The sequence below is a fragment of the Salvelinus fontinalis genome, chromosome 19 (assembly GCF_029448725.1).
Source record: "Salvelinus fontinalis isolate EN_2023a chromosome 19, ASM2944872v1, whole genome shotgun sequence".
Classification (NCBI taxonomy): domain Eukaryota; kingdom Metazoa; phylum Chordata; class Actinopteri; order Salmoniformes; family Salmonidae; genus Salvelinus; species Salvelinus fontinalis.
Genome location: NC_074683.1, coordinates 21922123 through 21943846, shown reverse-complemented (window position 1 = coordinate 21943846; position 21724 = coordinate 21922123). Strand labels below are relative to the sequence as shown.

The following is a 21724-nucleotide window of genomic DNA, read 5'->3' as shown; positions in this document are numbered from 1 at the left end:
CTATATCCAACAAGTGCAGCAATATCTGACAAGTAATATCTAACAATTCCACAACATATACCCAATACAGACAAATCTAAGTAAGGAATGGAATTAAGAATATATAAATATATGTCCTCAAAAAATTCAGGGCTAAAACAATGTAAGGAATACTACATAAAAAAAAAATACTGCAAAGTTTCCTAAGAACTAAAAGCAAGGCAGCCCTCTCTGTCGGTGCCATCTTTCCATTTAATCTGAGTAGTGATGGAAGGCTGACACCAGCTTCTGATTATATGCTTCATCATTTCACAGGAAAGGCTTTGCTTTCCTAGAGATAAGCCTGGAGCATCCAATTATCTTAATATCAAATTATTAGGGGTTTTACGGTCATACTAGCGTCTATGGATCCTCCAGTACAACAGGTCTACCTGGGAGATTGGTTAGTTAGCTGTGTTGATATAAATCATATTAGTCGTGTGTTGATTACATTAGTGCTGAGTAAATATTGGCCCAGGGCTTGACTACAGCCACCGGCAGGTGATATCAGCCTCTCACTAATTAATATCCTATTAACTCAACGTGGTAAACAGTTCGCTAAGATTTATCTACATAAATATCGGTGTTATTAAAACCTTTCAAAATAGATGGTGAACACTTTATTTTTAGGGATGTCAAACAGTACTGTGTAACGGCCAAGGTAGGGGGTAGGTTATGACGGCAAGAGGATTTCAAATAGGTGCAGGATTTATTGGAAAAAAGTAGCAGAGAGTAATCATCAATCATTAGAAAAAAGACACTAAGTGGCTTTAGTCAGCCCTGACTTGACATAGAATACCATACACACCTTGTCCCCTCCTTCTCATCCTAAAAGCTGAAACCAACTGATTTAGATACCCTATGTGGCGGGAAGCCAGTGGAATATACTATCCCCATTTATAAACAAATGGGTCAGGATGGCCTTAATAGCATGCTATCGCCCACATTTCTCTTACATTACCATGCTGGCACAAAATGACTCAATACAGAAATGTGGGCCTGAAAAATGACAACAAGTAAATATCAGTAAAGGAAAACAGGACAATAAACACTATTATGAGAATTACAAACTCTTCTCAAAAGTGAACTAACCCGTATCCACAGAGTGATGATTAAAACTCCTATGTTTATTTCAGCTCCATCAGTAACTGGACTGACGGATGTTTCCTACAGTCATATCACCTTCGTGTCGAGGCTGCATTTCCAGCAGGCAGTTTAGTGCTGTGAGCTTAAACTAATTCTGCCTCCTGATCTATTTCAATGCTTGGTTTGTTCTTAATAATGAAGAACATAATAGCCTTTCAGGCTAGTAAGGCTTCCCAAATGTAAGCTAAAATTGAACAACAACATAATATCATGGCTGATTGAAATTAGCTGATTTATTTTGCATAATGAGTCAGCTGAAAGGGCACTTCATTCTCTCTCTCTCACACACACACACACACACACACACACACACACACACACACACACACACACACACACACACACACACACACACACACACACACACACACACACACACACACAAAATAATTATCATAACATCCACAGAAACACATACACAAAGCTGACAAGTTATTATGGTACACATTACTTTACATAGTAGGCTACATGTCACTTCATTAATGTTTCATTATGTGTGCGTTTGTACTTGTGTGTGTATGTTGTTATTTTTGTCCCTGGAAATACCCCATTCATCACCCACAAATCTGTAGATAAATAACATCTAAGTGAGCAGATGACCCTGTCCACACTAGTGTTGCACGGTATACCGTACCACGGTATGATACCAACATTTTAGAATACCGTAGTACCGTTTCATATGATACTACCAACATTTTAGAATACCGTAGTACCGTTTCATATGATACTACCAACATTTTAGAATACCGTAGTACCGTTTCATATGATACTACCAACATTTTAGAATACCGTAGTACCGTTTCATATGATACTACCACATTATCCAGCCCTACCGATATAAAGTACCCGCTGGAGCCTTTTATAAAATGTTTATAAAGTCAGTTGTTTATAAGTTTAGTACATTTTTATTGCACCGGTCCAATAATATCCACTTCACTTTCATTTATTTATTTTTATTTCACCTTTATTTAACTAAGCACATCTCAGGTGTGGCAGCTGTAAATCAGCCAACCGTATCCCATACCAGCCCTCACTCACCTGCTTCTCTCCGTCTGCTCCTCATGCACATCTATTCCTCTGTCAGTTGTTAAATAGAATTTAGCCTTGATTACGAGCGAGGATGGAGACCCTGATCAGTCTTCTGTTATTCCATTGGAGCAGTGCACAGAGTGAGCAAAGTTGATAGATTGTATATCATTTCATCCCAGATATAACAAAGAGCACAGGCCAGTCTGAGTATAGGTGTTCGCTGTCATGCAGCAGTGCCAAAGAGGACAAACGTAGGTATGCTTGTAGCTTTACAGCCAAGACAAGGGCTTGTCTCTAGCTCAAACGGCTAAAAAATATCACTCCTATAACTGGAGCTACCTTTTTTTTCTTCATAAAACGATTTGGAGTGTATTTGATAGGACTTCACAAACCAAGTCATGGGCCGTTTTAAACTATTCCCAGCTGGCTAATTATTGGTTTGATAACAAACAACGTTGTTCAGTCATGTTACCTAGCTAGCTAAAAACCTGGTAACTTGACAGTTGGTTTAGGCACATTTGAATGGCACAGGAAAAGGGTCTGCTACTCATGAGACGTGCTTCAAAGGTAGGATTCATATATACATAACTATATGAACAAAAATATAAACGCAACATGTAAAGTGTAGGTCCCATGTTTCATGAGCTGGAATAAAAGATTGCAGAAATTTTCCATACACACAAAAAGCGTATTTCCCTCAAATGTTGTGCACAAATGTGTTTACATCCCTGTTAGTGAGCATTTATCCTTTGCCAAGATAAACAGGTGTGGAATATCAAGAAGCCGATTAAATAGCATAATCATTACACAGCTGCACCTTGTGCTGGGGACATGTGCAGTTTTGTCAGACAACACAATGCTACAGATGTCTCAAGTTGAGGGAGCATGCAATTGGCATACTGACTGCAGGTACGTCCACCAGAGCTGTTGCCAGAGAATTTAATGTACATTTTTCTACCATAAATCCACCTCCAACGTCATTTTAGAGAATTTGGCAGTACGTCTAACCGGCCTCACAACCTCAGACCAAGTGTAACCACACCAGCCCAGGACCTCCACATCCGGCTTCTTCACCTGCGGGATTGTCAGACCAGCCACCAGGGCAGCTGATGAAACTGTGGGTTTGTACAAATGAAGAATTTCTGCACAAACGGTCAGAAACCGTCTCTGGGAAGCTCATCTGCATGCTCATCGTCCTCACCAGGGTCTTGGCCTGACTGCAGTTTGGCGTTGTAACAGACTTCAGTGGACAAATGCTCACTTTCCATGGCCACTGGCACGCTGGATGAATCCCAGTTTCAATTGTACTGGGCAGATAGCAGACAGTGTGTATGGCGTCGTGTGAACAAGTGGTTTGCTGATGTCAACATTGTGAACAGAGTGCCCTTGTCGCGGCCGTCGTAGGGAGTGGACCAAGGTGCAGCGTGGTAGGCGTACATTTGCTTTTATTATAAAAAATGACGCCAACAAAACAACAAACGCTAAAACAACCGTGAAGGTAAAGGCTATAGTGCCAACAAACAAAGACAACTTCCCACAAAGACAGGTGGGAAAAAGGGCTACCTAAGTGCGGACTCCGGCCGCAAAACCTAAACCTATAGGGGAGGGCCCCGGACTGGGGACCGTCGCTGGAGGCTCCGGACTGGGGACCGTCGCTGGAGGCTCCGGACTGGGGACCGTCGCTGGAGGCTCCGGACTGGAGGCCTTCGTTGGAGGCTTCGTGGTCATGACTCCTCACTGGAGGCTTTGTGCCATGGATCATCACTGGAGGCTTCTTGCCATGGACCATCACTGGAATGAGGATATGTATGAGCAGTCTGGTACGTGGAGCTGCCACAGGGCTCACCAGGCTGGGGAGACATACAGGAGGCTTGGTTCTTGGCGGAGGCACCGGATTCACCAGGCTGGGGAGACATACTGGAGGCTTGGTTCTTGGCGCTGGCACAGGATATACTGGGCCGTGGAGGCGCACTGGAGGTCTCGAGCGCAGAGCTGGCACTACCCGTTCTGGCTGGATGCCCACTTCCACCTGGCAAATGCGGGACGCTGGCACAGAGCACACCGGCCTGTGAATGCTCACTCGAGACATCGTGCGCATCACTCCATAACACGGTGCCTGACCAGTCACATGCTCCCCACGATAAGCACGGGGAGTTGGCTCAGGTCTAAACTCCGACTCCGCCAATCTCCCCGTGTGTCCCCCAATTCTTTGGGGGAGGAGCTGCATCTCGGGCTTCCATGACCGGGTCTTGTCCTCTGCCATTCTCTCCTCCCCGGTCCAACTCGTCCTCCAGGTTGGCGCACGCTGCTTGGTCTTCTTGTGGTGGGTAATTCTGTCACGCTTGCTATCCTCAAACTCCCTGTCATAAAACAACCAAGGCGCAGCGTGCATGTCGTTCCACATCTTTTAATCGGAGTGAAAAACTTAACCAACAAAACAAACAGGTAAACAGCAAAGAATGTGACGCAACCGAGGTGCACACAAACACACACGGAAAATAATAATTACCCACACATTAGGTGGGAAAAAGGCTGCCTAAGTATGGTTCTCAATCAGAGACAACGATAGACAGCTGTCCCTGATTGAGAACCCTACCCGGCCAAAACATAGAAATACAAATAATAGAACATAGAATACCCACCCCAACTCACACCCTGACCAAACCAAAATAGAGACATAAAAAAGATCTCTAAGGTCAGGGCGTGACAGCCCTATGGTAGCTGTGGAGTTATGGTATGGGCCAGCATAAACTACTGTTAACAAACACAATTGCATTTTATCACTGGCAATTTCATTGCACAGAGATACCATGACGTGATCCTGAGGCCCATTGTCCTGCAATTCATCTGCCTTCATCACCTCATGTTTCAGCATGATAATGCACAGCGACCATGTCGTAAGGATCTGTACACAATTCCTGGAAGCTGTAAATGTACTAGTTCTTCCATGGCCTGCATTCTCACCAGACATGTCACCTATTGAGCATGTTTGGGATGCTCTGGATTGACGTATTCAGACCCCTTGACTTTTCCCACATTTTGTTACATTACAGTCTTCTGTAAAATGTATTAAATATTTTTTCCCTCGTCACTCTACACACAACACCCCATAATGACTAGGCGAAAACAGGTTTTTATAAATTATTAACACATTTATTTATAACTAAAAAACGAAATACCTTATTTAAATACGTATTCAGCTTCTTTGCTATGATATTCGAAATTGAGCTCAGGTGCATTCTGTTCCAATTGATCATCATTGAGATGTTTCTACAACTGGATTGGAGTCCACCTGTGGTAAATTGATTGGACATGATTTGGAAAGGCACACACCTTTCTATAGAAGGTCCCACAGTTGACAGTGCATGTCAGAGCAAAAACCAAGCCATGAGGTCAAAGGAATTGTCCGTAGAGGTCTGAAAAATGATTGTGTCAAGGCACAGATCTGGGGAAGGGTACTGAGAAATTTCTACAGCATTGAAGCTCCACAAGAACACAGTGGCCTTCAAAACTGCCAAACTGAGCAATCGGGGAAGAAGGGCCTTGGTCAGGGACGTGACCAAGAACCCGATTGTCACTCTGACAGAGCTCCAGAGTTCCTCTGTGGAGATGGGAGAACTTTCCAGAAGGACAACCATCTCGGCAGAACTCCACCAATCAGGGCTTTATGGTAGAGTGGCCAGACGGAAGCCACTCCTCAGTAAATGGCACATGACAGACAGCTTGGAGTTTGCCAAAAGGCACCTAAAGACTCTCAGACCATGAGAAACAAGATTCTGTGGTCTGATGAAACCAAGATTGAACTCTTTGGCCAGAATGCCAAGAGTCACGTCTGGAGGAAACCTGGCACCATCCCTACGGTGAAGCATGGTGGTGGCAGCATCATGCTGTGAGGATGTTTTTCAGAGGCAGGGAATGGGAGACTAGTCAGAATCGAGAGAAAGCTGAACAGAGCAAAATACAGAGAGATCCTTGATGAAAACCAGCACCAAAGCGCTGAAGACCTCAGACTGGGGTGACGGTTCACCTTCCAACAGGACAACGACCCTAAGCACACAGCCAAGACAACACAGGAGTGTCTTCAGGAAAAGTCTCTGAATGTCCTTGAGTGGCCCAGCCAAAGCCTGGAATTGAACCCGATCGAACACCTCTGTAGAGACCTGAATATAGCTGTGCAGCGACGCTCCCCATCCAAACTGAAAGAGCTTGAGAGGATCTGCTGAGAAGAATGGGAGAAACTCTCCAAATACAGGTGTGCCAAGCTTATACTGTCATACCCAAGAGGACTGGAGGTTGTAATCGCTGCCAAAGGTGCTTCAACAAAGTACTGAGTAAAGGGTCTGAATACTTATGTAAATGTCATATTCCAGTTAATTATTTTTAATACATTTGCTTTTGCTTTGTCATTACAGGGTATTGTGTGTAGATTGATGAGGGGGGAAAACGATTGAATCCATTTTTGAATAAGGCTGTAATGCAACAAAATGTGGAAAAAGTTAATGGGTCTGAATACTTTCCAAATGCACTTTATTTTTGTTCAGTGTCTTTGACTTTCTGGTGCTCTTTACATGCTGTTTGGTGCCTCACATTTTTAAAGATGGGAGCAGTATGTGTATGATTGGGAGAGAGAGTGGTGTGTGTGTGTTTATGAAAGTGAGGGAGACAGAGAGAGTGTGTGAGGAAGGGAGAGTGTGTGTCTGTAAACTGAAGATTAAACAAGGTTTCATGCAGTGTTTTCCCCTAACTGACACAATGACATGCAGATCATTAAGTATGTACACTCCTTCCTCCCATCCCTCCAGCCAAATCACAGGTAGGCCTTTGCAAATATGAGCAAATCAGACATTCTATGCAGCATTCCATTATACAGCGAACAGTGTGCAGTTAAATTGAATATGTGTTGTATTGAGTAGAAGTACGACTATCAGTGACAGTTTTTTTGTGTAGCTTATGCGCATAGCGTTTAGAAAATGGGAACAAGCGTCCGGGAGACGGGGCGAACAGGAAGCTAGGCCACTGAATCTTCCACCCTTGGTATAGTGATACTACTCGGTATCGTGATACTTGGCCTGGTATCGTGTCGTTAGTAAAATGTTGGTAACGTGACAACACTAGTCCACACACACAGACACTGCGCCGAGTGTAACTGCTGTAGCATCTAGCTCAGTCAGGGGGCCAGCATCTGCTGCTAACATATCGGCCTCTGATAGGGAACAATAAAAACTGCATAAATACAATCTCCCCAGCCTGCATGATTACAATCACACTCCTACTGTTACAGAGCAACATGTAACACACACAACATTAGTTTAGAAGAGTTAAGCTGAAACACACTGGTATTCTCATGGCAGGGTACGGTGCCCAGTAGAGAGTTGGCAGATACACTGTAGAAAACAACCCTGAAAGAAATGTACTCTCACCTTCAGCTCTCAATACAGATGTAGGATCTTAATTTCACCACCCTGTTGCAGGAGAACTTTCCTGCAACAGGAAATGTACAACGTGTAGTGTATTTGAGGTTTAAAAAGGTTTCTGAAGTTTGTTATTTCCACTTTTCAGACTTGATTTTCCCTTACAAAAAATGTATCAACCTCTACATAAATGTATATTAATTATAACCCACATAAAAATTATAATTTCTTGTTGCTGGAGAATTATTTTCCTGCTGTAGCAAAAAGGCTCAAATTAAGATCTTACATATTTATGAGTGCAAACTGTATAATATTAGCCAGAATTGTCATTGTAATTTACACCAGAAATACAGCCAAAATACATATTCATATCCCAAAAATACTGTGAGGGGATGAGGCAAAATTGTGCTTATTGAATTTTCTTATTGAAATTCATGTGCAATGCAACTCTGAACAGGGCTTCAAATGAAGGTGGAACTGAAGAGAGAAGCATTTCTCTCATCGCATTCCTTCTAAGGAATATACCCTGTAGCATTTATACCAAAACCCCCAGTGCACAGTACCTCTCTCTCTTTATTTCTCTCTCTCTCTCTCTCTCTCTCTCTCTCTCACACTCTCTCTCTCTCTTCCTCTCTCTCTCTTTATTCTTCTCTCTCTCCCTCTCTCTCTCTCTTTCTCCCTCTCTCTCTCTCTCTCTCTTTCTCTCTCCCTCCCTCTCCCCCCCTCTCTCTCTCTCTCTCTCTCTCTCTCTCTCTCTCGGAGGAGGAGGAGGAGGACTGGAAACCCATTATAATTATCGGTCAATTAGAATGGAAGCGAAGGATGGATTTTCCAGTCTAGTGTAGTTAAGCTCCCAGTAAACTAATGTAGTCTCATTACAGCAGCTTGACATCTGTATGGTTTTAATGAGCTTGCCTGGCCCCAAGGCCTCCATTAACAGTTTAGAAAATCAATGGCTTCTATATTGATGCTTTAACACGCTTAAACGATATGAGAATGCTAGGTTACTAAGGGAGGGAGAAGAGGGAAAAGAGGGAGAAGAGGGAGAAAAGAAGGAAAAGAAGACTAATGTGGTTTATGAAAACATGTTTGAGAGAAACAATAACTAGTAGACAAGGACATGTCAAAAATGTCTGATTGTTTTGTTGCTACCCTGCCATGATGATGTTTTAGATTCTACTCAGGAAGGAATATGAGAGAGATCACCTTTTGGAGGACACACACACACACCAATCTCCGATCTCTTCCTTCACTTATATTTGCTTATGAGGCGTTCTGAGTTGCTCTGGGGAGCTGAGAGAGTAAATTATCTTTATTTATACAGGATGTAGGTTCCAGTGGGACCTTAAGTAATCATTAAGAACATTCTGAGAGTGTGTGTGTGTGTGTGTGTGTACAGCATATAGTGTGTTTGTATGTGAGTCTCCCTTAGGCAAGATCACCTCCCACCACACTCTTATAAACCCAACCAAACCTGACCTGGCATCTCGGGAGCCTCTGACCTCATTGACTGAGCTCAACACCACTGCATAGTGGGTAGTCTGTAGACAGTGGCGTAAACACGGACACCCTGGTACTCTGACAGAGGTCATGTCCCTGTTGGGCCAAACACCCTGATGGTAATTGTAAGGGTTTATGATTGGATAAAGCACATTTGCATCCACCCCATGGCAAAATGTGAAGAATGGCAGGAAATTAACTTTAAAAGAAGATGAGTTTAGGACCTCCCGGGTGGCACAGTGGTCTAAGGCACTGCATCGCAGTAATAGCTGTGCCACCAGAGATTCTGGGTTCAAGTCCAGGCTCCTGCACCGTGACCGGGAGGCCCATGGGGCAGTGCACAATTGGCCCAGCGTCGTCTGGGTTAGGGAAGGTTTGGCCGGGAGGGATATCTATGTCTCATCGCGCACTAGTGACTCCTGTGGCGGGCCGGGTGCAATGCACGCTGACCAGGTCGCCAGGTGTTTCCTTCTGGGTTGGATGAGCATTGTGTCAAGAAGCAGTACGACTTGGTTGTGTTGTGTTTCTGAGGACGCTTGGCTCTCGGCCGGGAGTTGCAGCGATGAGACAAGACTGTAACTACTACCAATTGGATACCACAAAAAAGGGTGAAAAAAAAAGATGAGTTCCATTTTTTGGTGGGATTTCATGAATATAAGGCTCTTCAACGTTGAAAGCACAGCCATTATATGTACTTTTTTCTTTCCCCCAGCTTTGTTGTTCCCTGTTGTTTCCCTCAGTCTTTCCATAGCTAGTGGAACAGTAAAGTATCTGTAGACTGTAACAGTAAAATGTCTGTAGACTACCAGTAAAGTGTCTGTAGACTACCAGTAAAGTGTCTGTAGACTACCAGTAAAGTGTCTGTAGACTACCAGTAAAGTGTCTGTAGACTACCAGTAAAATGTATGTAGACTAACAGTACTGTCTGTAGACTGTAACAGTAAAGTATATCTAGACTAACAGTAACGTGTCTGTAGACTGTAACAGTAAAGTGTATGTAGACTAACTGTAAAGTGTACGTAGACTGTAACAGTAAAGTGTCCGTAGACTAACTGTCACGATCGTGTACTGGAGAGAATGAGGACCAAGGCGCAGCTGGATAAGAATACATCTTCTCTTTTAATGAAACGAACGAAGATGAACATGGAACGAAAAAACACTATTACAAACAAACAAAACAACAAAACGACCGTGAAGCTACAAACGTTGTGCATAGACAGACAGGCTACAAACGTTCTGACATAGACAATTACCCACAACCAATGAGAGCCTATGGCTACCCTAAATAAGGCTCCCAATCAGAGACAACCGAAATCAGCTGTCTCTAATTGGGAACTCATTCAGGTAACCATAGACTCTCCTAGAATACTAACCACCATAGACAATACTAAACATCTACACTCAACACAAAACCATACACTACACCCATTAACCCCTTTACCAAATAAACACCCAAAACAACAAAACATAAACATTCCCCATGTCACACCCTGACCTAACTAAAATAATAAAGAAAACAAAGAATAATAAGGCCAGGGCGTGACACTAACAGTAAAGTGTCCGTAGACTAACAGTAAAGTGTCTGTAACAGTAAAGTGTCCGTAGACTGTAAGGGTAAAGTGTTCGTAGACTGTAACACTAAAGTATCTGTAGACTGTAACAGTAAAGTGTCTGTAGACTGTAACTGCAAAGTGTATGTAGACTGTAAAGTGTCTGTAGACTGTAACAGTAAAGTGTCTGTAGACTGTAACTGTAAAGTGTCTGTAGACTGTAACTGCAAAGTGTATGTAGACTGTAAAGTGTCTGTAGACTGTAACAGTAATGTGTCTGTAGACTGTAACTGTAAAGTGTCTGTAGACTAACAGTAACGTGTCTGTAGACTGTAACAGTAAAGTGTCTGTAGACTGTAAAGTGTCTGTAGACTGTAACTGTAAAGTGTCTGTAGACTGTAACTGTAAAGTGTCTGTAGACTGTAACTGTAAATTGTCTGTAGACTGTGACTGCAAAGCGTCCGTAGACTGCATCAGTTAAGTGTCTGTAGACTGTAACTGCAAAGTGTATGTAGACTGTAACAGTTAAGTGTCTGTAGACTGTACAGTGTCTGTAGACTAACTGTAACTGTAAAGTGTCTGTAGACTAACTGTAACTGTAAAGTGTATGTAGACTAACTGTAAAGTGTCTGTAGACTGTAACTGTAAAGTGTCTGTAGACTGTAACTGTAAAGTGTCTGTAGACTGTAACTGTAAAGTGTCTGTAGACTGTAACTATAACGTGTCTGTAATAGTAAAGTGTCCGTAGACTGTAACAGTAAAGCGTCCGTAGACTGAAACAGCAAAGTGTCTGTAGACTGTAACTGTAAAGTGTCTGTAGACTAACTGTAACTGTAAAGTGTCTGTAGACTAACTGTAAAGTGTCTGTAGACTAACTGTAAAGTGTCTGTAGACTGTAACTGTAAAGTGTCTGTAGACTGTAACTATAACGTGTCTGTAGACTGTAACAGTAAAGTGTCTGTAGACTGTGGCAGTAAAGTGTCTGTAGACTGTAACAGTAAAGCGCCCGTAGACTGCAACAGTAAAGTGTCTGTAGACTGTAACTGCAAAGTGTATGTAGACTGTAAAGTGTCTGTAGACTGTAACTGTAAAGTGTCTGTAGACTGTAACTGCAAAGTGTATGTAGACTGTAAAGTGTCTGTAGACTGTAACTGTAAAGTGTCTGTAGACTGTAACTGTAAAGTGTCTGTAGACTGTAACTGTAAAGTGTATTTAGACTGTAAAGTGTCTGTAGACTGTAACTGTAAAGTGTCTGTAGACTAACTGTAAAGTGTCTGTAGACTAACTGTAAAGTGTCTGTAGACTGTAACTGTAAAGTGTCTGTAGACTGTAATAGTAAAGTGTCTGTAGACTGTAAAGTGTCTGTAGACTGTAACTGTAAAGTGTCTGTAGACTGTAACTGTAAAGTGTCCGTAGACTGTAACTGTAAAGTGTATGTAGACTGTAAATTGTCTGTAGACTGTAACTGCAAAGTGTATGTAGACTGTAAAGTGTCTGTAGACTGTAACTGTAAAGTGTCTGTAGACTGTAACTGTAAAGTGTCCGTAGACTGTAACTGTAAAGTGTATGTAGACTGTAAATTGTCTGTAGACTGTAACTGTAAAGTGTCTGTAGACTGTAACTGTAAAGTGTCTGTAGACTAACTGTAAAGTGTCTGTAGACTGTAACTGTAAAGTGTCTGTAGACTGTAATAGTAAAGTGTCTGTAGACTGTAAAGTGGCTGTAGACTGTAACTGTAAAGTGTCTGTAGACTGTAACTGTAAAGTGTCTGTAGACTGTAACTGTAAAGTGTCTGTAGACTAACTGTAAAGTGTCTGTAGACTGTAACTGTAAAGTGTCTGTAGACTGTAATAGTAAAGTGTCTGTAGACTGTAAAGTGGCTGTAGACTGTAACTGTAAAGTGTCTGTAGACTGTAACTGCAAAGTGTCTGTAGACTGTAACTGTAAGTGTCTATAGACTGTAACAGTAAAGTGTCTGTAGACTGTAATAGTAAAGTGTCTGTAGACTGTAAAGTGTCTGTAGACTAACTGTAAAGTGTCTGTAGACTGTAACTGTAAAGTGTCTGTAGACTGTAACTGTAAAGTGTCTGTAGACTGTAAAGTGTCTGTAGACTGTAACAGTAAAGTGTCTGTAGACTATAATTGTAACATGTCTGCAGACTTCAGGAAGCGTACAACACCTACCTCTGCAACATCTATCAGAGGCCAGAATATAGAAATTGTAGAGGAATATAAATATCTGGGTGTCTTTTTGGACCGTAAGCTTCAGTGGAGTAAATGTACAGACCAGATCTACAATAAGAGCCAACAGAGACTGTACTTTCTAAAAAAGTTGGGTTCTTTTAATATAGACTGTACTATATTGACTCTGTTTTACAAATCCTTTATTGAGAGTATTTTAACTTTTTGTATTGTTTGTTGGTTTGGCAATGCCACTGTCAGTCAGAGAAACATGCTGAGAAGGATTATTACCAAAGCAAGTAAGGTACTTGGAGTCAAACAGACAGGCCTGGATGAGATCTTTAAGGTCAGGGCCCTCCGTAAGGCTCACAAAATCATTTTAGACCCAAGTCACCCCCTGTACCTGGACTTTGAATTACTCCCCTCTGGGCGCAGGTATAGGGCACCCCTCAGCAGGAAAAAATAGAACGAGACAATCATTTGTGCCAGGTGTGATATCCCTCTTAAATAGCTCAGGCAAATGTTCCCATTGACCCCGTAAGGCCAGCAGGTTAGTCTTTTATTCTTTTTTTTTTAAATTTTAAATTTTTTGTATTTAAATGTTTTTAACATTTTTTAATGTTTTAAATGTTTTATTTCTTATTTCTTTTTTCTTACTATTATTATTATTATTATTTTTATTTGTGCGTGACTGTTATTGAAAGTTGTATTGTCAATCTTGTTTTGTATTTAACGCCACTTTAAATGTGTACATGACACTGCAACAAAATTTCCCCATGGGGACAATAAAGTAAGTAAGTAAGTAAGTAAGATGTAGACTGTAACTGTAAAGTGTCTGTAGACTGTAACTGTAAAGTGTCTGTAGACTGTAACTGTAAAGTGTCTGTAGACCGTAACAGTTTGGGGACTTTATAGTCATGTGTATCCCAGGAGATGCCAGCTCCAGTTCATCTATCATGTGTTTCTGCTGAGCCCAGAGAGCCAGCATGCCACAGTTAACAGGTCATTACCAACATCATTCACTCTACAAAGGGAACAATGGAGGGAGGGAGAGAGGAAAGGCGGGAGGGAAAAAAGGGAAGTAGAAAGGGAGGGAGGCCAGATGACAACTGTTCTGTTCTTCTGAGTAATAGTTAAGGTGGAGCATGGCCTATTGCTCCCGACTGTGTGTGTGTGTGTGTGTGTCTTTAATAGGGTCGTAGTGACATCCCGACCCCCTTGTTTCTCTTTAATAGTAATCTGGAAAGCCAATGATCTGTATGAAGGACAGTTAAACCAGCTCTGAACCGGCCCTGCTGAAATCAATATTCCTTTACCTCCTCCTCTCGTCGCTTTCAGGATCCTCCTCTCTTTCTCTCCAGTAATTAATGAGAAGAATAGAAATACCACTCTGCTGATAAATTATGTCCAACCTCAGACCCATCTCCATCCCACTGCTGCTTTAGAGCTTTATTAGAGAACAGACATGCATAAACTGACCCGGTGCTGCAATAGGGAGCTAGAAAGCCTAACACTGTGTGACGAGGTGAATTATGGTGTGATTCTGTCAGCTGCTACATATTGAATCAAAAGACAAATCGTGTTGATTAGGAAATAGCTCTGTTATTCACAACAGCATTCCTCATCTAGAGGAATGAAAGAGAGAAAGGGAAAAAAGCCTGCCTTGTGCCCAGAACCTCACCTCACCTCACCTCTCCTCACCTCTCCTCTCCTCTCCTCTCCTCTCCTCTCCTCTCCTCTCCTCTCCTCTCCTCTCCTCTCACCTGTCTCAGGTGTTCAGTTGAACAACAGAAGAGAAGGGCAGGAAGGAAAGCAGCAATATAAATAGCAGGTCTGTTAAATAACTGAAAAACAAGGAGCTCCCCTCAACTCTACAGTTTCAACAGTATAAATAGCTGGACCGCTCTGCCACTCAGTGTGACATGAATCTGGCTCATAATATCTCTAGCACAAACGCACATGAAGTAGTTGAAGACAGTAGAGAAATGTCTAGGATATTGATTAACTGATTGTTTCAAAGAAACAATTCAAAGAAGACAATCATTCCACTCCTAAAAAAGAAAAACGTTTAAAACCGCGAGACATCCATCAGAAATCCAGAACAATGAATCTAATCACTGGGTATTAATGAGCCTTGGCCTAAAATAGTCCAGTCGTTAGGTAGGTGTGGGGAAATGAGCTCTGCAGGGGAGAGAGTTCAGATAAAGACCTGGGCATTAATCATGTCAAACACTACAAACCACTAATAGCTCTCTCTCTCGGTCTCTGTCTCACTCCCACCTGCTCAGCACACACATAGAAGAGGGTTATTGAAGACTATCTATTATTACCACTGAGTCTACTGCAGAAGACATACAGTAGAGAAGTTAACTACAGAGCTGTTACTAGGATCATGTGAAGGGGAGAGCAGAGAAAGGTAGTGTATAATTGTTAAAAGTGATGCAGTCCTCCAGAGGGATTATACGTAGTACAGTATTGTACAAACATCCACTCATCCTGGCCTCCCGAGTGGTGCAGCGGTCTAAGACACTGCAATGCAGGGCTAGAGGCTTCACTACAGACCCGGGATCGATCCCAGGCTGTGTTGCAGCCGGCCGCGACAGGGAGATCCATGAGGACAATTGGCCCAGCATCGTCCGGGTTCGGGGAGGGTTTGGCCGGCCGGGATGTCCTTGTCCCATTGCAATCTAGCGACTCCCTCCGGTGGGCCGGGTGCATGCACCCTGACTTTGGTCGCCAGCTGTACAGTGTTTCCACTGACACATTGGTGCGGCTGGCTTCCGGGTTAAGAGAGCAGTGTGTCAAGACGCAGTGCGGCTTACCGGGGTCGTTTTGCGGAGGAAGCATGGTTCTCGACCTTTGCCTCTCCCGAGTCCGTACAGAAGTTGCAGCGATGGGACAAAACTGTAACTACCAATTGGGGAGAAAAAGGGGTAAAAAGTACAAACCCCCCCAAAACATCCACTCATCACCATAGTAGCGATCTCTCTCTCTCTCATTTCTATTAGCCGTGTGACTTTGTCCCCAGCCCATTAGGTCTACCTCAGGCTGCTGAGGTCCATGTTAATGTAGTGCAGGTAAACAGTTGCTGCTGTACTCTGCATACAGATAAACACACAGGTCCACAGGAGCACTGCAACATCTTACCTCCGTTTCCCCCGTCCAGCTGCTCCTCTCAGCCCTCTTCTCACCCATAGGACCCCTACCTCACTAATGCTCCTCTCACGGTGGCTCTACTCTTTGACACACATCTGCCATAGTAGGGGCACCAACAGGGTTAGAGAAGGTTACAGAGGGGCAGGAGTACCAGATGCCCATGCCCACATTGCCCAGGCCCTTTGCCCTTCCAAACTGCCCCTAGAGAGCAAACCTGCCAACTATCTTCCTCACACACATACTAACCAACAAGCTAGTAACTCACGATTGCACAAACACAGCCAGGCACTCTACGGCATGTATCTGTAGCTAGAACCGAAGACAACTAATCATAATCTCAGAACTGATTTCTGTTGAATTGTCACGAGCGTCATAGTGAGGAGACCAAAGCGCAGCGTGATGTGAATACATACTTTTAATGTAAGACGAATAAACACGAAGAACACTAAAAAAACATAACAAAATGAACGTGAACACTATAAACAATTAGTGCAGACATGCACCTTCACATAGACAATAACCCACAAACCAAACTGGAAAATGGCAACCTAAATAGGATCCCCAATCAGAGACAATGATAAACAGCTGCCTCTGATTGGGAACCAATCTAGGCCACCATAGACCTACATATGTCTAGACTAGACACACACACCTAGACATACATAACCAAAATAATAAAGAAAACAAAGAATACTAAGGTCAGGGCGTGACATGAATGGTTGTTCTATGAAGTTGAGCTCCAGGCAGCACATCTTTCTCCCCAGAAAGACCAGCATTATATATCACTAGATATATATCACATCATCAGTAGATATCACTTCTGACTAGAATGAGGTGAGATGAAACCAGGACCAGGAGAGGGAAAGTGCTCACACAAACTCTATGATGAGTAGACATTCTATCAAAACTCATTTATCACAAACCAGACTGTTCTATCCCAGACAAGAACATTGTTCCTCAAAGTAGATATGTCTCTGAGTGAGTGTCTGACTGAGCTAAATCACATTCTATAGGCAGCATGAGGAGAATAGTGAATACATCTATCTCTTCCTGGTTCTCTCTCTCTTTCCCTTCTTCTATCTCTAACTTGCCCTCATCTATTTCTCTCCCTTCCTCTGTCTCTCCCTCAACACTTTCTCTCCATCCCTCTCTCTCCCGCTCTGTTTTCCTGGAGGTAGTGTGGCAGCATTGGTGGGTTGTGATCCAATCACCATCCGGCTGCAGCAATCACTGTGTTCTGATTGGATTTATAATCCAGACAGGATCTTTGATGGACAATCACCCAGCCAGGCAGCACGCTGCCACTGCCAGCCCTGTAACGCACAAATTCTCTCTCTCTCCCTCCCTCCTTGTCGGTCTGTCTGATTGACCAAATCAGCCAGAGAAGAGAGTGATGGTGTGATAACTAATCAAAAGAGAACCATCGCGTTCTCCCAGAAGCTTGGCTGGTGCGTAAAACCTGTGAATTCTGACAAACAAAAAGGTGTGAGCGCAAACCCATTACACCTTTTTGTTTGTGATAAAGATGTGATGAGGTCTGATGAAGGTGTGATGAAGTCTGATGAAGGTGTGATGAAGGTGTGATGAAGGTATGATGAAGGTGTGGTGAAGGTGTGATGAAGGTCTGATGAAGGTGTGATGAAGGTCTGATGAAGGTCTGATGAAGGTGTGATGAAGGTCTGATGAAGGTGTGATGAAAGTCTGATGAAGGTGTGATGAGGTCTGATGAAGGTGTGATAAAGGTGTGACGAAGGTCTGATGAAGGTCTGATGAAGGTGTGATGAAGGTCTGATGAAGATCTGATGAAAGTGTGATGAAGGTCTGATGAAGGTCCGATGAAGGTCTGGTGAAGGTATGATGAAGGTCTGATGAAGGTCTGATGAAGGTCTGATGAAGCTATGATGGAGGTCTGATGAAGGTCTGATGAAGGTCTGATGAAGGTATGATGAAGGTCTGATGAAGGTGTGATGAAGGTATGATGAAGGTCTGGTGAAGGTATGATGAAGGTGTGATGAAGGTGTGATGAAGGTGTGATGAAGGTATGATGAAAGTATGTTGAAGGTCTGATGAAGGTATGATGAAGGTCGGGCGAAGATCTGGTGAAGGTCTGATGAAGGTATGATGAAGGTCTGATGAAGGTGTGATGAAGGTGTGATGAAGGTATGATGAAGGTGTGATGAAGGTGTGATGAAGGTGTGATGAAGGTCTGATGAAGGTGTGATGAAGGTCTGATGAAGGTGTGACGAAGGTCTGATGAAGGTCTGATGAAGGTGTGATGAAGGTCTGATGAAGATCTGATGAAAGTGTGATGAAGGTCTGATGAAGGTGTGATGAAGGTCCGATGAAGGTCTGGTGAAGGTATGATGAAGGTCTGATGAAGGTCTGATGAAGGTCTGATGAAGCTATGATGGAGGTCTGATGAAGGTCTGATGAAGGTCTGATGAAGGTCTGATGAAGGTGTGATGAAGGTATGATGAAGGTGTGATGAAGGTATGATGAAGGTGTGATGAAGGTGTGATGAAGGTGTGATGAAGGTATGATGAAAGTATGTTGAAGGTCTGATGAAGGTATGATGAAGGTCGGGTGAAGATCTGGTGAAGGTCTGATGAAGGTATGATTAAGGTCTGATGAAGGTCTGATGAAGGTCTGATGAAGGTATGATGAAGGTATGATGAAGGGGGGGGGGGTGCTGGTAATAAAGCCCTATTGTAGTGAAAAACTCAAGTCTGATTGGCTGGGCCTGGCACCCCTGTGCAATTTTAATTCAGTATATATAGATATGGTCACAGCCAGTTGGTCCACAGGTTCTCGTGTGATTATATAACTACAATCCAAACTGATGTACGACACTAGTTTAGATCAGTAACTCTAAGTGTAGAATACACAGCACACGCTGGAACAGCTTCCTACAAACTTACTGTACGCAGAACACCAGAGAGAGAAACTAGGAACATATTTATGATGATATTCCATACATAAACACACATCCAAGCTCCCTCTTCAATAAGTTGTGATTTAGCTCTCTCATTTGAACAGCCAGTGAAAAAGCAATTTCCTCAACATAATATCCCAGCTCAGTCCCACTAGGCCAGATCACATGCAAACTAAAGGCACACAATATGATTGTGTTTTAATTCACACACAATCCCCACAAGTGACCATATCGTGAGAGTGAGCCGAGAATGGAACGGTAAACATCAACACATAAACACAGTCATTTGGTTCTGTGGGAGGTTGAATAAACCATATTTGAATAGTGTTTACTGCCCGAGGTCAATTCCTGGTTTAGAGTTAGGAATTGAAAGAGAACACAGCAACTGGGACATTGGCTTTGTGACAGGAGGAGGGAGAAAGAGAGGGAGGGAAGGAGAGGGAGCGTTTATGTGATGAGAGGAAGTGTATTTTAGAGTTTCCGTCTGGCACCATCCTGCTCCGTTTAGCCAGCTATACCTTCGACAGGAATGTGTGTGTGTAGAGACAGGAGTGTGTATGTGTGTGTGTGTGTGTGTGTGTGTGTGTGTGTGTGTGTAGACTGTCTCAGAAGGTGTTTCCTCTCTTTGTGCAGCAGCTCAATGAAAACAGAGTAATGAATGCTCTATCCTTCGTAATCACCACACTGTGCTCTCCTTTTCTCTCTGTCTCTGTTTCTCTCTCTCTCTCTCTCTCTCTCTCTCTCTCTCTCTCTCTCTCTCTCTCTCTCTCTCTCTCTCTGCTGCACGGCTCCCGCCTTTTCTCTCTCTCTCTCTCTCTCTCTCTCTCTCTCTCTCTCTCTCTCTCTCTCTCTCTCTCTCTCTCTCTCTCTCTCTCTCTCTCTCTCTCTCTCTCTCTCTCTCTCTCTCTCTCTCTCTCTGCTGCATGGCTCCCGCCTTTTCTCTCTCTCTCTCTCTCTCTCTCTCTCTCCTCTCTCTCTCCTCTCTCTCTCCTCTCTCTCTCCCTCTCTCTCTCTCTCCTCTCTCCGCTCTCTCTCTCTCTCTCTCTCTGCTGCACGGCTCCCGCCTTTTCTCTCTCTCTCTCTCTCTCTCTCTCCTCTCTCTCTCTCTCTCTCTCCTCTCTCTCTCTCTCTCTCTCTGTCTCTCTCTCTCTCTCTCTCTCTCTCTCTCTCTCTCTCTCTCTCTCTCTCTCTCTGCTGCATGGCTCCCGCCTTTTCTCTCTCTCTCTCTCCCTCCCTGCAGTATGGCTCTCACGTTTTCTCTCTGCACTGCTCCCTCTGTCGGTGTCTCCATAGTACCGATCTTCCTCTCTCTCTCTGGACTCAGAATGTATTCTCTGAACAGAATTCTCTTTGGCCAGAATAACATGCACAAGCTTAAAGTCCCAATTTCCTCGTGCTGCAGATCTATTCCATCTCTCCATAGCGTGGAGCCAACACAACAGCAGGGGAAATCAACAGGCCCATAATGAAGGGGGGGAATGAAAGGAAAGAAAGGGAGGGAAAGGAGAAGAGTATAGATACAGAGGGAGTGGAGGACATGCGGAGATGGAGTGACATGATGAGACAGACTGAGGAAGGTGAAGAAACAGAGGGATTTTCTCTCTGTTGACATTGTTCTGGCTCTCTGTAAATGCCAGGATGTGGCTGTTTACAGAAGCCCAAATCCTCTGGCTCACACACACACACACACACTAGGCACGTGCACAGATAAAGAACAGTTTAAGGGTGTCTGAGCACCTGCCCTTTCAGATTGGTGGTGTTTTTATCATTATTACATTTATATTTTAATTTTGGTCTATTTTCTCACTTATTTGCCCATTAAACAAGCAAATGTCTCATTTTTTAATCTTGAAAAATTCCCCCTCCCCCACAAGAGCACACACACTGCAGTCGTCCTGCAGGCAGAAGCTACCGGCGCCCATAGGTTTTGTTGAAGTGGGTCCCTTTTGAGTTGCATGTGCAATCTCACAGTCAGCAACAGGGAGGGCTTCAATTCCAATGTGTGTTAGTAGGAATAAGAAGCAGAAGTCAGCAGCAGAATAAACTTCAACCAAAAGTAAAAGCTAGTTAGATTGTTTCAACAGCATAGCTAACTAGCTATCTAGCTACAGTAACTAGCTGATTTACATCATCTACCTTCGCTATGGTCAGATGATAGCCCACCCCTCTTTGCTCTCTCTTCGAGCAGTAGACCTGCTCACATACTCTTTCACACATGCACACACACACACACACACACACGCACGCACGCACGCACGCACGCACGCACACAGAGACACCAGTGCTAGCCCGTCTGCTCCTGCAGGTACTGTAAGGCTTTGGTTGGCTGGCTCATTGGGTTAAATCTGATCCACAGAAAGAGCTGTGAGAGTACAGACCCTGGTCTAACCACACTCATCTGAGATCACCGTAATAGGCTGGAGGATCACCTTTTACTCTGTAACATACACACATATGCACACACAGGCATGCAGGCACACACACACGCACCGTCCCAGAGGCTCAGCAGGATAGGTCTGACTGAGGAAACATGTCCCCTTCACCTCCTGTCAATGGCTCCATGGCCTGCTGCCTGCTACGCTCCACTGCACCACAAGCACACACACATCCCAGGACACCAAAATTGGTTCTGTGAAGGTTCCCAGAACATTCGTTAAGTCGCGGAAAATGTCCTCATAACACAAAAACTGTCTAGTCGTGCTGATCATTATAGAATGTGTGAATAAAACATTATAGAATTAATGTTCCCAGAACACATTTCATCTGTTTTTTTAAAGGTTCCCAGAATGTCTGATTAGGTT

At 43.5% G+C, this 21724-nt stretch overlaps 1 protein-coding gene across 1 annotated transcript in view; it reads right to left on the bottom strand.

Moving 5' to 3' along the window:
- LOC129816487 (ephrin type-A receptor 6-like) overlaps positions 1–21724 on the bottom strand; it is a 256812-nt gene that overhangs the window by 32342 nt on the left and 202746 nt on the right. The window lies entirely within an intron of this gene.